General features: G+C 42.3%; 1 protein-coding gene across 1 annotated transcript in view; it reads left to right on the plus strand.

Annotated features, from left to right (window-relative positions):
* Positions 1-13,416, plus strand: part of LOC108025207 (headcase protein) — an 87,657-nt gene that overhangs the window by 65,041 nt on the left and 9,200 nt on the right. The window lies entirely within an intron of this gene.

Here is a 13,416-nt window from a genome sequence, read left to right on the forward strand (position 1 = left end):
TGTGGAGTGTTAAACCATTATTAAATATGTAGTTAGCAAAAGCTTTGCAATTCGAGGGATTACATGGCGGATACTTAATATTTGTGTTTTCATATGATTGGAATGCAAGACAACGAGGCGGATACTTAATATTTTGTAGGTTAAGTACATTTTGAAGAGTTTGAAGCCAGAATTGTTATTTTTTAAGGGATTTTCTCAGTTTTAGAGGTGTAAATAGGATAATATGAATTTACGAGGTATTGGAAAATATTAAATATTATGAAAAGTTTAAGTTAACCTATATCAATCCCTAACCTCTTCAACCAGGTATAAAATATACCTATATTTCTTTTTTAATAATTAAAATTTAATTTCTCAAATGAAATTCCTATCCCAAGACCTTCCATCCACTGTGGCCCGTCTTGGTTCTCATGTAAGCGATATTTAATCTGCCATTTGGCTGCGCTCGAGCGTCTCTCCTTCGCCGCGTCGTCAAGAACGTAAGAATGTGGCTCTAAAACGAAGCCCGGCCATAAAAGCAAACAATTGTTGACATCTGCCACACGCTGCTCTATGGTGCACGGCATGTACCTCTGCATTTGCCCCGCCACTTTTTAAAAACCCCGCTCCACTCGCTTCCTTTCGTTTGTCAGCTTGTCAATCAAGTGGTCGTCTTCCACAATTATCCATTCTAATGACAGCGAAAGACAGAGACGGCCAGTCCAAAAGATGGCTAGCACATGTTCGCTTTGACAAAATGCCAGCAAAAACGCCAGCCCAGCATATGCGGCACTTAAATAATTCTCAAAAAAGCAGAAACCGAAAGGAAAACATACGAAAAAATCAAGATGTAAAGAGGCGGGGGAAAACGCGACGAAAAGTTCAACAAAGATGTTATTTTCGTTAGTTTTTTATGTGAAAATATGTATTGAAAAAATCATTTTTTAGGTTTTAAAATCAATACATTAGGGATATCACTGAAATATAAGATCAAATTTAAGTTTTTATAAGATATACATTCTGGAAAACGGAACTCCAATTTGTAATAGTGCGATATTCTATTCTAGAAATATTCTACTTGTGTGGCCATAAACGCCGAGCAACACCTACTTTTGCTTTCAGCATTTTTCAGCCAACTTTTTCATAGCTGCCTACACACTAACCTATGACAATAATTAGCCGAGCAAACAAAGTAGAGGAGATAGGGCACTCAAATACAATATATATATCTACAACAGCGATAAAGAAAAAGAGCTTTGTTTGTCTGATTTCTGATATTTGGCAGGACAGCCGCAAAGTAGGCAGCACCAGGGCCTTCATTTGAACGGCAGTTCGTTGACTTCGCCGCCGCCTGTTTGACTGTGTAAATTTGAATCGACTGCCGACGACTCTCGGCGCTTTTCCATTTTCATTTTCCATTATCTGCAGGCCGCCGAAAAAGGTTGTGCAATTTTTCCCCGGGGGTTCGACACCTACCACTTGGGCTAAGTAAACGTTGGCTGCCGCTGTGGCTTACCGGCTCTCTGATGAATGGTGTTTGGCCAAGAGCGAAATTATCATCATCAGCGCGGCTCTTTAAGATGAGCCTGCCCATGGGACGTATGCGTAATATTTCGCTTGAATCGCCTCTAATTAATAATGCAAATCGCTGCAGATCAGCGATAACTTACAGCTCGCTAGTTGCAACAACTCAATTACCCACAGCTGCTGCACATTTTTTTCGTTTCATTTCTCCTGGGGGCACGAGCGTGTGGCAAGCTTTTTATCGGGAAAAGGCGATCAGAAGTAACGCCCATAAAGAAGCAGAAAAATACCAGGCATTATTTACGGGCTCAGTGGAAAATTAGATGTTAGCTGATTTCTCTCGAGCTTTGAATAAACAGCAATTGGGCTTCTGAAACTGCAATCCAAAGTGTAAAGAAAAATATTTAAACTTTAAAATGGTGTAAAACTCATAAATAGATACGAAAAGTTGAAGTTAAAATAATAGAAACACAGAAATAAATAATAAACATTACAATACTAGCACATTTTCGTGACATTCTAGCTTAAATTTTACACATTATCATACAAAATAGTAGCCCACCAGTTTTTGTGCTTGTCATAAAATCCCTATTTATTTTAGAAACCGCACATGCCATCATTACTGCATCTGAGTGAGTGCTTTTCCCTTTCTGCTCCAATCAAACGTGCTTACGGGCTAAATTATGAGGCGTTTTAATGGCTTCCTTCATTTGCAGTTGCAGATTTCAGTTCGTTTTCAGCTTCTTCGTCGTGTGGCTCGTAAAAATCGCAAAAAATGCCTTTAAATAGCCGGAAGATGGGGAGAAATCGCCTTGCAGTCTGTGCCAAAAGCCAAAAACTTGCACTTCAAGTGAGTCTGCCGTCGAGTTGAATTCGTCGACGGAGTGTTTTTTGCGGGCTTTTGGCTTTGTACCCGCCAAATACACATACACTTCGTTCATTCATAAACGGAGCGGCTGTCGAAACATGCTGATGATGCCGAGATGTTTGAAGTGCCTTTGATGCTCATTTCGCTGGCGTTGGAGAAATGTAAAATTTATTTTAAAACTGGCAGGCGGCGAGGGGCCGCCTATTGATTTTTACGACCAGCCAAAGGTAAAGTTCATCGAACTGCGCACACACGGTGCCGGGTTCGGGTTCCTACCTGCAAAAAAATCGGACCCTCACATGCATATTTTTTCATTAATTTGGCCTCGAGTTTAGGCGGCAATTAGTCGCATCCGTTGGCTCTCTCGCATAAGTAAATACACTTTGTTTGTTGTTTAATTTTATTTTATTTGCTCGTGTTTGCTGGCAAATCTTCAACTCCAGACTTTGCAGAGTCATTGACCAACTTCGGTCCCTAACATATCCCCGTCTCTTTCTCTGGACTGGCCCCCCGTCTCTTTCGCTTTTTCCCCGGTGTCCACTTTCTTTTTTTCGCCTTTTTTCGGTTTGTAGGGACAGAGGAGCCTTTCATGTCTGTTTAACTTATTTGACATGGGTCGAACGGGCTGTGAGTGTGAGAGCGGCGAGCCCTATCCCTTTCTAGTCGTCTCCCGGCACTCTATCTCTTTCTAGTCGCCCCTGTCTCATGCTTTCGCCTTCTATAGCCATCCTGGGGCAGTCCATTATGTGCCGGCTTATTTGTTTTAATATTCGCTGCTCGTTTTCTTGCTAGTTTTTGCCCAAAGTCCTTTGCATATCGTGGGGGATAATGGTGTGTATATAGTATATAGTCCACGCCCCTCTCTGTCTATCGCCCTCTTGGCTTATCGTTAACAGCACATTAAAGGATTTCAATGCCTTGGGCTGGTGGCAAACATTTTGTGCACCACAAACATTTTGCTTATTGACTTTGTTGCCACTTTGACGCCTTATCGCCCATCTACATGGCTATATCTTGTTGCTGCCGTCTGGATTTCTAGAAGTCTGCAGCCAGACAGGGACTCAGAGGGGGTATTATCATCCCGTAGATATACATTGGGAGTATGGGCTGTGGAGGGACCAGAGGCAGACAAACATTTCCGCTCTGCTGGACGCCTATGGTCACGTGCCGCTGTCGGGATTTAACTTGCTCTTCGATTTTGTTTGTCGGGGATTTCACTTCCTTTCAGGCATCAAGGACACAAGTTGCCAGTCGCAGTAATCAATAAGCTTAACCCCATAGAGGCGACAGTTTCAGGGGCTTATAAATAACTAATTTAATTAGAAATCATAATACTCATTATCCCGTTTCTATAAAGAGTGTTGTAAGTAAATCATTTGAGCAAGAAATCTGAAAAATTTAGTTCTTTAATGTACTATTATTTCAGTTATTGCCTCAACATCTCTCAGGTTAAACCTTGAATCCTCCACATCTGATGCAAGTCCTTGGTTCGGTCGCTTAAATTTCATTAAACTAATCCATCAGCAGTTCCATGATGGATATTCCTTCAGAAAATCCTACCTCCCTCTCAAACCCCCCGTCATTATCTCTTTTGTCTGCATTTCAATCAAAAATTTGCCTTGGCTTTGCGCAAAAACAATTGAGTTTGTCTCGGCTTGAGTGGGCGCTGGATTTGGGATAGATAGACTCATGCCTGCGGACTCTCCTCCTGGCCATCCTGGCACTTCCTCACCCCTGCCACCACCTGAATCCTGGACACGCCCCAATTGTGTTTTTGGCATTGTCGCGGGTTGTGTCTGACAACAACTCTCGGCAGACGCCACTTGTCACAGGTCCTCTTTCCGTTTTCCTGCTCCCAAAGTTCAGCGGGAGTTTTCTTTGAAAGGATACTCGCACTATGCAGAAGGTGTCTTCCTCGAACACGGAAAGAAAAAAATTTTTAAAATATATAAGTTACGTTTCTAGTCTAAAATCTATAAACTATTACAAAGTTATAGGTTAAAACCTATCTGGCTTACCAATTAGCATACTTATCTATTATCCATTTTATCAAATATCATATTTATCTGTTATCAAGTTTTTCAATTATCATATTTATTCATTATCATATTCATCCATTATCGTAATTATCCATTATCATATTTATTCATTGTCATATTTAACGATTATCATATTTATCACTTATCTATTTATCCATTTTATCTATTATCAGATTTAGTTGTTATCCTTTTTTGAGCCCCAACATTAATGAATTATTTATGAAATATCCAGCATACCTTTTAAAATACCTAACATAAAACCTGTGATATCTTATGATAACTGATTTGATCTTATGATACTGATACCTTTAAATGTAGATAATTTTAACACTTTGGACACCACTTTCTTCCGTGTACTCTTCCTGCATTTTAAGTGCTCGCAATGGCTCCTTCTAGGCCACCTTCAGATCCTTAGCTTGAACCCACCCAACCCAGCGCCTGTGTTAATGTCACTTGGCAAACTTTCGCTGCATCGTCGTCGTCTTCGCCGCCGTCATTGTCTCATGTGCCTCCTCTCTGCTCCCGTAGAATCCCATAGAATCCCGCCATCCAAAACTTGCCCCCTCTTCGATTTGTCCTGGTCGTTATCTATTGCTGGCAACGACAGGCAGCATTGATTTAATGACATTGATGGGGCGCCACTCCCCACAGACCCCCTTTTGCCCCTACTCCATTCTCCTCTTGATGCTTTATTTATTGATTTAACTTTGCAATATCGCTGGCATATCCTTTCTCTCGTTTTTTTGCCTTATTTGGCGCACTTAACGCGTTTTTGTATCCTTGAATGGATTTCCTTTTTATTTCTGCAGCGCCGGCAAAATTTATGCGCTGCCTTTGCTATCAGCCAGCTCCTCCTTTGATCCCTAAGCTTCTTTTAAATAAATATCCAAAAAAAAAGGAGAAATCTTAGTTGAGTAGTGCATTGAACTTGTCCCTGCAGCACTTGCCTTTATTGCCTTTTATTGGTTTTTGATTTGTCTTTTACCTTCTGCTTTTTTTGCCTTACCCTTAAGTATTGTTTTGTTATTTTCTGTTCATTAGCAGTAAGCAGCTCAAGTCGAATTGGGAAAATCTCAGTCGGCGGAGTGATTGCAAAAATTAATTAACGAAGGGCCACGCCCCTGGCTCTTTTTGAAAAAGCCATGATACGCCCTTTTCATGTCTTGTGTCTGCTGAATTTTTTGTTAGCTGCGCCGTTGTGCCCTTTATTTATTTATTTCGGCACTCGGCATTTCGGGATTCATTTAGGGATTCACTGTCTATCATTCTGTGCGGGTGTAATGGAATTATCCTGCGTGCTTCAAATTCCCACTTATCCTTATCCCCCGGACAAGTTCAAAATTCGTCCTTCAGTCCTGAACCGTGACTGAATCCCGGCCTTATGAAAAAATAAAAGGCAGCAGACGAGAGACGCCTGCAATTTAATTACTCTGCGGTTTACTGTTGGAAAACAGTTTGCTCCTATGCATGTGGGTATCCTTTTGGCATAGCTGGAAGCCCAGGAATTTGCCTTTCATAAAAGCGAAGTCAAGCACCTGGGCAGCTCAAACTCGTACGAAAACGCAAACTCAACTGACTGACCCTCACACATAACGTCTGACCAGTGCAATTTGTAAGCATTTTTGTGCCCCCAGCTCAACTCAGCTCGAATGTTCATTAGTTTGATTACCCCGAAATGGAGTTGCAAAAGCACCGAGGGGACTGAAAGGCGTGGTATCCTTCGGACCGCCCGAAACATATGCAATGAAAAATTCAGAAACGCAATCAGAGAAGTTACCCCGAGTTGATAGCACTTTGAACTTTAAGCCATTACCAGAAAAAAAGGACATGAACAACTTGACAAAAGCTGTGGGCCAACAAACCAGCGAAAGTTTGCCAAGGAGTTGTGGCAAAGGCACTTCACCTCTGTTGCAGTGACAGAAATTATGTTTTAAATTTCGAAATCATTTATAAAAGTGGCTGAAAGTATGCAACAAATTTGTCCAGAAATTATATATTGCAGCATACATTTAAGTCACATTCCTGGCATACTTTTAGGCAGCTACATAAGTGGTTTCTAAAACGTAGTGCTTTCGTTTTTTATTTACAACTTTCGGCTAAATTAAAATTTTTGAAAAATTCTTTTGCTTTGTTTTATTATTTTTTTGAGTGCACGTCCCTTCTTCGTGTTGCTGGCCATGTGCTTTAAATCATTTTCATTTTCAGCTGAGCGCTGACAGCAGCTGTGGCTGTTGTTCCTTTCGGATCCTCCTCCTGACTCGCAGGTCCTGCGTCGTGTCTCCCAGCTCCAGGACCCTCCTCCATCTGTTTCTTGGTCATTGTCCTGCGCTGATTTCTGTTTTTGGCTGTTCAACTTGGCTGTGTTCCTGCTCCTGCCGTCTGAGCCAAAAAGCACTTATCGCACCTTGTTTAGTCAGTTAAACTGTCAGCTTGGACGAGAGCAGTTTTAACCCCTCACTCAGCCACTCACTCCCCAAGATTTCCCCGCCATTTCCACGCTTTTCTTGATTAATTGCAATTTGTGTGCGCTGTGTTGTTGATGAAGTTTTTAGTGTCCAACAAAGTGCTGTATTTTCCAGGAGGGCCGGGGGCCCTGGCTAATTATTAATGTAAATGTTTTCACTTTTAATAGAAGCCCAGCCGCGCCCTCTCTGTCTGGGTCAGTTTTTCTGCTTTTCGGGGGCGGTACGCTCTTAATTGCCGTTAAACATGCAGCTTACATGGCCATTGGCCAGCTTTAAATTGAATGCGATGAGGGGAAAAAGACTTTCCATTTCGCTGGAAAATCCCCCTCATTTCAGCGTCTGAACTGTGGCAGGTGTCATTATCCTTGCGGCTCATATGCGAGGCGACGGCGACGAGAAGCTCGTGCTCTTTAATTAGAAATGCTAATGAGCCAAAGCCCCAGCCAAAAAAGCTACTTAGCGATGTTAGTGACACCTTCGAAAGTGATTCAACCGCAGGTGGAAGTCGGGGATATGGGGGTTCTCGGGATTTCAGGGATTTCGGTGGCAGATTTAGAGAGCATTGTCTCTGCGTTTGCGTTCTTTTGTGGCACGATTAGCGCTCTTGATGAGCAACAGAAAGGTTGATATCATCGCCATATCATCACATGAGTTGGGGTATCAGGAATGGGTGTGCTTCGATTTTAAAGGGAACGGACAGAACCAGTTCTGTCTCTGAAGGAAATGCTGAAGAAATTGTAAACATAGAAAAGAAATTTATAAAGATATCTAAGAAATAAACTTATTGCAAAAGTTGATTAGATTAAAGAAGCCTCTCTTCCGAAAAAACTTCGGTGTTTTGCATTGTACTTTAAGTGCCTCTGCTTCCCCCTTCGGAAAATCCTTCAGATCCTTGGAGTGCCGAATAAGCCCTCATTGAGGTGCAGCCACAAGGACCCTCGTCATTTATTGGCCTTTAGAGCGGCATCGAGTGCAGTGGCTTCTATCCCCGTCTCTGTCTGTCTGTCTGTCCAACTGTTTGCCCGTCTCTTTCACACTCCCGCCGTCTGTCTCCTTCACTCTTGGTGTGTGTGCTGTATTTTCTGGCTAAAAGGACGAGTTGGGAGGGGAATTGTGGTGTCGGGGATTGGAGGTTTTTAATGTCGTGTTTATTTTGACATTTTCATTATGTGCGTATCTTGTTTGTGGCTAAGTGTGTGTGTATATTCATTCATTGTCTGCGTCTGGCTGCGTTTTTTATGGTTGCCATCCAACCACCTCCTTTCTGGCCTTCACTTGAGCTTTGTTTGGAGTCAAAACCCCCTTTTAATTATATTATTTTGAACCTTTAACCTGGAAATGTTAAAGTTTTCCCAACAGAGTTGAGTGCATTTGCTTTGGTTCTTTTTTGGGTGGCAGAGACTTGCATTTGAAATGGAATTCTTAAAAACTTTCCTTCGCAGTTGCCTATCGAGTGTCCTTTTTGGCCAGAAAGGCAAAAGTTTGTCGTCTCTTTTGTTTTAATCAAACTTTGGCCCCCCTCCTTACTCTTTTTTTTGCTGTTTTCCAAGCTTATAACTTTTCCCTGAGGTTAGAATTTCCACGCTTTTCCTCTTTTGTATTGTAATTAAAATGCAGACGGCTGTCTTTGCTCCTTTTTCTTTACTCCTCTATTTACTATTTTTGCATTTCTCTGTATTTTTTCAACCAGCTTGGCTGTGTGGCAATTATAAAGATATGCTCCAAATGAGTTCCATTCCAAGCCATTTCTTGGGCGATAAAAATTACAGCAATGCTTGGGAGAAAATAGAAACCGCCTGGAAAAAGGCAAATTTAATTAGGTTCAACTGGGCTCCTCACCCTTTCAGGCGATCAATTGGTGGGCAAATGCAACCGTCTCAGTTTGTTGACTTCCACTTGGCCCTACTCTTATCTGTGTTTCCCCATTTTCCCCCCCCATTTCCACCAACTATTTGCACTTCGAAATGGAGGCCTGTCCACGGGTTATATGTGCCCGACTATTTCTGTTGTTGACAGCACTTATCGCCTGGAGTTGGAAAAGTCTAGTTCGGTTGAGGTTCATTGATCCGTGGGTGCGATAAAGCCTCGAGGGAGCTACAAATGGGTGCTTAACCCTAGAGTGCTAGTGATGTGGAGAATATCTGAACAAAAAACTATGCAGGTAGTGCGAGTTTTGTCAGAAAGTAGAATAATGGCTATCAAAGGTGTCTGCAAGTATGCAACAAAACAGTATTCTGATTTCTTATTTTTTGTTGCATACATTTAGACAGCTTTGTAAATACTAAATCGAATTACATTTTTGAATTCTCCTTTATTAATAACCACTTTTACAAATCTTAAACTCGTTTAAATGTAATTAGATTGACTCTACAGCAGCGCACATAACGCATACGCACCGTTGCCAAGTTGATAAGCAGCTCGCTGGCCAAGAAAAACAAATAGAAACCCCTCTTCCCAGCCGTTATATAAATAACAGAGTGAGTTGCATCACATCACCTCCCGAGTCGAAACGATACATATGTTTGCTTGCCTTAAAGCATCAGGGGGATTAAGTTAAGTGGAAGAAATTACACCAAAGAGGATACACTTACTCTTTCTCCTTCGGTTCCCCGGCTTTCCCCCGAGAGAAATGGCTTACAGTTCGTTTAGTTTTTGGCTGCTAATGTCGTGGGGATTAAGTTCGAATCAAAGCAATGTACTGAGACTCCGTAAAATGCAGCTGGAAAAAATATATAAAAAGGAAAAAAGCAGGGAGTGCCTTAAAAAATAATTAAACAATTAGGTTTAACAAGAGCACCATAATAAAACTATTAACTGCCACCGAATGCATTTAAATTGCTTGCTTAGCGAGGAAAGTGCGGGGGCGTCCTGGAGTACGCGGATCCAATAACCATCAATGTCTGGCGAATGTCTGGGAGATGCCTTTGAAATTTGCCTTTCATACCGAAATAATTGTTATGGCCGAGAATAAGGTTTAAAGTGGAGGACAAGCCAAGGAAAAATGTGCAAAAAAAGGGAAAGCAGCCTCGCGGCGGCATGCAGTTCAATAAACTGCGAGTAAAAAGGCAAAAGCATGCTTCAGGGCGCTTCTTGCTGGGCAGAAAAATGAAATTGGAAATTGCATTTGTTTTTACCTTTTGGCTTATACAAAAAGCTCTTGGCCAATCGAAGAAAGCCATTATGCCATAGCACATTGAACGCCCGATAAATAACGAGGGACCCAAGTCCAGTCTATGGCAACACAAGGGCCAAATACAATTTATTTGCAAATTGATATTTAAAGGTCAGAGGGATACTAACCGGCCAAGGGCAGCTTAGGGCCATCAAAAGCATTTGGCTAATGGCGAATGCAAAAGATGCCGAGGAACGTACATATACTGGAGTGCGGAGAAATTAAAATTTGCTCTTGGAAAGCTTCCAGCGAAAGGAAAACTGTGCTTATGACAGGGGGACATCAAAAACTTGGCACAGGACATGGCCCAGAGTTTGGGGCGGGGGCTCAGAAAGTTTCTTGAACTCTGCGAAAAAGCGAAGGCAGCTTATCAAAAAAGCATTTCCACTGCGCCGCCTAATGAAGTTATAGCCCAGACAAACCCTGACTAGATATGCAAAGCTCCTTCCTCCTCCCGCCCCTCTGTTATTATTTTTGCGTACTTTTATTTCGCAATTGTGTCGCGCATTTGAATTAAGTGCAAATGACATGAGATTTTCCGGGGGAAAACAATGCGAATAGCAGCTGCCTCTTAGGAGCTGCAACCCTCGACAAGCTTTTAAGCCACTTCACAGTTGTACAACAGAGTGCAGGGCCGCCCCTCGGCCTTCCCCGTCGACTTTTCCCTTTGACTTGGCTCCTGGCACTCCTTTTGCTTGTTTTCCCCCGTTTCGGTGCAGTTTTCATTGTCTGGCTTGGTACTTTTTGAATTTATTGAAACGTTTGTTTGTCTGCCATGCCCTAAGGTACAGAGAAAATAAAAATGGCCTACCAGGAATAGTTGATTTACAGTTTCTAAGAATGCTTTTAAATTTACATAGTATTCTCTTTGAATGATTCCTGAATTCCGGATTATGATTTCGCATTATTAATTATTAAAAATACATTTGTTCCCTTTATTTTCCCTGTGTAGTTGTTGGTGGCGCTTTCCACCGCCCCTAATTTCCCCCCTGCTTATATTTCCTAGGATATCCTGCCCAGCTGCTCATGGCGGTATGCTATGTTTTTCTTGCTGTTATTCGCTGCATTTGTTGTCGCAAAATATTATTACTCCATTTCATTTATAAGAGTGCTGCGGCCCCCTCTGCGGGATTTTCCAACTGCAATTCCATTTCATTGTCAGTGTCTTGTGTTCTGCGTTCTGTGTTTGGTATTTTGTATTTGTCTTGCCGGTTGGAGGAGCAGTCGTCGCTCGCCATTGCGGCTGGCTTGTCATTGGCTTTAACTCCTAATCCACAGGTCACATCTGGCCCATTGATCAAAGTGTCTTGCCGGGGAGACAGCAAACTTATTCCGCTGCTTAAATTAAGCACCTAGCACCACGCCCACTGGGGGCCGCACTCAGCCCACGAGGACTGTCAGTTTGCCGATGACAATTTTCAAATTTATTCTGCCATTTCTTTTGTCTTTCGCGTGGCGAAAACGCCTACGGCTCTGCCAGTGCGGAAAAACCATTTAAAGCGCAGACAATTTTTCAATTTCCCCACACACACGCGAGATTGACAATTGAGAACAAACAGTTTTTCCGGGCTAATAAAATAGTTTTTCCCGGCAGCTACGCCCACGCTGGCTAATGAGGAATTTTCCTGCCCTTTAAGCTGGGGAAAAAGGTAACCGAAGCGCTGGAGCTGGCGAAATTTGAGGCTCACATGTTTGCTTACTGTCTGCACAAACACTCGGCGAAAACTCACAAAGCCAAATTGGAATATTAAACACTTTTATTAACTTTAGCGCAAAGCTTAAAGAAGCCAGAAAAGAAGTCTGGGAGCTACAATATTTATGGCTGGCATTTTTAATGGATTAATAGAAGCAGCAACTCCCTGGACTTCCGTCAGCACTTAGGCCGAGAAATGCCATTTAATTTAATGTGTTTATGAAAAGCCCAGCACTTTGAGGCCAAACTAAAGGGAATCGAATGCGAATTCAATTGAATTGCAGTAGTTTCCAGAGCCCATTGTCTTTGGGTCTCCGGGCCTTTGGGGTGTGGCGAAAACCTTTTTGATTTGTGGCCCCAGCGAGTTTGGGTGTTGATATTTATTATGGTCGCTCGGAAGTGCTGCCTGATTTATGCGTCCAAGGGAAGTGACAACTCAATGGCTTCATTAGTGTCCTCCGACGGAGTCCCGGTTAAAGCCTTCAGTTCTAGAGATTGTCGGGAGTTTATTGCACTTCGACTTTTGACTTCTGTCAAGGGGCCATGAAAAGTTGTTGCGCTCACCAGCAAATAATCTGAAATTTTGGCAATAATAATTTCATGCTTATAATTTGTTCAAGTTCCCCGATGCGGTTTGCCAAAACTTTGCACACGCGACTCCCATAAATTATGAAGAGGAGAGGAGGTCCTCAATCCTTTGGCCCCGACTCGGAGTTCATTCCCTGTTTTTGGCCAACGACCGTCATCTCAGAAGGTCTCGAGCGCAGATGAAATTAGCAAATCGTCACGTAGCCAACATGGGGAGCGAATATATTTATGGCTCGAGCAGAGAAAAAAACAGTCGATATTTAAAATCAGGTTTGTGCTTGTGTGTACTGTAAGTGTGTCGGCAGAGGGGGAGCAGTCAATAATTTGTGAATTGAGGATACAACTAAAGATTATAGATACAATGGTGTTAATTCTAATTAATGTGGGTGTATATTGTGCGTGTGTCGGCAGAGAGGCGGCAGACACAAAAAACTTAAGTTTAAAACAGCAGCTACTTAATAAAGGAAGTTTTTAAAATGTACCTCATTATTTTTTAGCGATCGAAAAGAAAGTTATAAGACTTTAACATTTCTTCCTGTGTAGCGAAACCCTAGAAAAACTGCAAAGTCGGGCCAAGGCTTGATGGAATGTGCGCTACATGTGCGTCTGCATCCTTTTTATTTCATTTTTGGCCATGTACAGAGCCGTAGAGCAGCAGGAATGGATTATTGCTGCATTTGAGTTGCCCGTGCTATCTGGGTTATTGTTATTGTCCGTAATCCTAGACAAGGACCACTCACCCACAGATACGCACATTCTCCTTGAGCAATCAGCTTAATTGCTTTAGCAACTCACCCCGAGACTCTGGGCCGGGATTCTTTTGTTTAATGAGTGAAAATTGTGCCTGGTATCGCTTACGCGGGGAAACGCTCTTGCCATTTCCCATTTCCCTGCCTTCTGCTTTTTCGGCATGCAAACATTCATTAATCGAATCCGTTGTGTTGCGAACAATGTTGGGAGTTGATTTTATTGTTGCCAAGATTTATGAGCTCGCCGGGTCCCCCAAGAAGTTGGCAAACAGACAAACACTGCAATGTGGGCCCCGTGCAAATATTAATTTGTTGATTATTTAGCTGGAGAGGCGGGAC

Source organism: Drosophila biarmipes, chromosome 3R, assembly GCF_025231255.1.
Source record: "Drosophila biarmipes strain raj3 chromosome 3R, RU_DBia_V1.1, whole genome shotgun sequence".
In the NCBI taxonomy this organism is placed as follows: domain Eukaryota; kingdom Metazoa; phylum Arthropoda; class Insecta; order Diptera; family Drosophilidae; genus Drosophila; species Drosophila biarmipes.